Raw genomic sequence first — 2,500 nt, forward strand, 5'->3', positions numbered from 1 at the left:
CCGGGACGCCTCAGCGGGCGCTGCGTGCGGGTAGGGATGGGATCGGCAGCCGGAGCGCTGGCATCGCCCCGCGCTGCCTGCGGCGGAGAACCCCGAAGCCGGAGCCGCACGGGGCACCCCCGTGCCCCCCTTCGCTCTCGCTCTCGCTCTCGCCGGGCCAACCCGCGCTCCAGCCACTAGCCGCCGGCGAGCCCGCTCTCCGCGCTTCCTGGCACCTGGGACACGCTCGCGGGGCTGCCAGGGAGCTGCCGGGAGGCCGCCGCACCAAGCGCGCTCCGGTGGAGAGAACCGGGACGGGACCGCTCCTGCCTGCCCTCACAGGCCGCCTCACCCCTCTCGCAAGTCGGCTGCATGCGCAGGGGGCGCCCGGGAGCCAGTCTCCGGAAGGTGAGTGGTTGCTCACCTCTCTCCCCTACAGTCGTACCGCTAAGTCAGGCGGCGCCGGAGAGCCAAAGGACACCCGCCCCTCCTACCGGGGAGGGGCGCGGGAATGGCCCACGTCTACGATGACGTAACTGGAGGCAGCGACGCAGAGCGACCCCTTTCGCCGCTCCAGAGGAAAGCCGGGGGAAACAGGTCTACCGGTCACCACCCCGAAGGGCGGCCAAGTCTCGCCGGAGCCGGGTAGACCTGCTGACAGCGTGGGAGGCGGACCCGGGAGACGGCCTGCCACTTCTTCGCGCCTCCCGGAGCCCGGTCGACCGGCTGGCCGAGCCCCAAGCCCGGAGCCGGGTAGACCGGCACGCCGCGCGCCCCAGGCAGCCTCGCGGAGCCCGGTCGACCAGCTCGCCCCTCCGCGACCCCCGGATCCAGGTCGACCTGCTCGCCTCCGCGAGACCCAGCGGAGCCGCGTCGACCGGCTCGCCCCTCCGAGACTCCCGGAGCCGGTAGACCCTCTGGCCGCCGCCAAGGCAGCCTCCCAGGCCCGGGGGCGTGGGCCGGCCGCTGCCACGGCGGACCCGCTGCGCCGGCCGCTACCGGGACGGCCCGCCGCGCACCCCCGGTCGTCCGCCCCCCCCCGGCTCGAGCGCTTCGCTTGTTTGTTTGTTCGTTTCTTTCGGGGCAAGGGGTTCCGCTCGCTTCTTTTTGGGGTCGTGTTGTTTTTCGGGTTTGCTCTTGTTTCTTTGCGTTTCCGAGCACGCGCGTCTTTTCCCCTCCTTTTCCTGCCTTGCTGATTTTTCTCGGTTTTCTGTGTGGGAGCGCGGTGCCCCCCCCCCCCCCCCCGCCCCGCCCCGGCACGCGGTCCTACAGCAGGGGAAGGTGCTCACTTACGAATCTAGGTCTCTAGGTCTTGTCTGTCTGTCTGTCTGTCTGTCTGTCTGCCTTTTATTCCTTTCTTTCTTTTCCTCTTTCTTCCTTTCTTTCTTTCTTCTTGCCCGGCCGCTGCCGCCCCTTACCCCCTCCCTTTCCTGGTGCCTGCCTTGCTCCCCTCGCACTGCTTTCAACGCCCCGCCTCAGCAGAAATCCCTGACCCCGGGCTGACCGGCGCCCCGAGGCAGCAGGGGGGCCCCGGGGCGGGGCACGCGCGCACACAAACACACACTCCACACAGGCGCCGTCAGCGGGGCAGGGCGGCACTGGCCCGCCAACAACCCGTGATACCGCGCCTGGCGCGCGCCCCCCGCCCCCCCCCCCCAACAAGGCAGCGGAGGGTGCTTGTGTGCGAACCCGCGCCGTTCGCGCCTTTTTTTTTTTTTTTAATCGGTTCTCGCGCCGTCCGCCCGCCGGCCCCCCCCCGCGCCCCCCCCCCCCCCCCCGCCCGCCTTTTCGCCGCCGCCAAGCCTGCTTGTTCCCTCACGTTCCCCGGCCGGGGCCGTTCCGTTCCGAAGCCTCGGGGTTCCGCGCGCCTCTGGGAGCCGAGGCGGAATCTTCGCGCCCCCCCCCCACCCCCCCCCGCGCGCCCCCACCCCCACCCCGCCCCGACCCCCGTTCCGTTCCGAAGCCTCGGGGTTCCGCGCGCCTCTGGGAGCCGAGGCGGAATCTTCGCGCCCCCCCCCACCCCCCCCGCGCGCCCCCCCCCCCCCACCCCGCCCCGACCCCCGTTCCGTTCCGAAGCCTCGGGGTTCCGCGCGCCTCTGGGAGCCGAGGCGGAATCTTCGCGCCCCCCCCCCAACCCCCCCCCGCGCCCCCCCCCCCCACCCCGCCCCGACCCCCGTTCCGTTCCGAAGCCTCGGGGTTCCGCGCGCCTCTGGGAGCCGAGGCGGAATCTTCGCGCCCCCCCCCCACCCCCCCCCGCGCGCCCCCCCCCCCACCCCGCCCCGACCCCCGTTCCGTTCCGAAGCCTCGGGGTTCCGCGCGCCTCTGGGAGCCGAGGCGGAATCTTCGCGCCCCCCCCACCCCCCCCGCGCGCCCCCCCCCCGCCACGCCCCGACCCCCGTTCCGTTCCGAAGCCTCGGGGTTCCGCGCGCCTCTGGGAGCCGAGGCGGAATCTTCGCGCCCCCCCCACCCCCCCCGCGCGCCCCCCCCCCGCCACGCCCCGACCCCCGTTCCGTTCCGAAGC

This window comes from Dromaius novaehollandiae, unplaced genomic scaffold (assembly GCF_036370855.1).
Source record: "Dromaius novaehollandiae isolate bDroNov1 unplaced genomic scaffold, bDroNov1.hap1 HAP1_SCAFFOLD_85, whole genome shotgun sequence".
NCBI lineage: Eukaryota > Metazoa > Chordata > Aves > Casuariiformes > Dromaiidae > Dromaius > Dromaius novaehollandiae.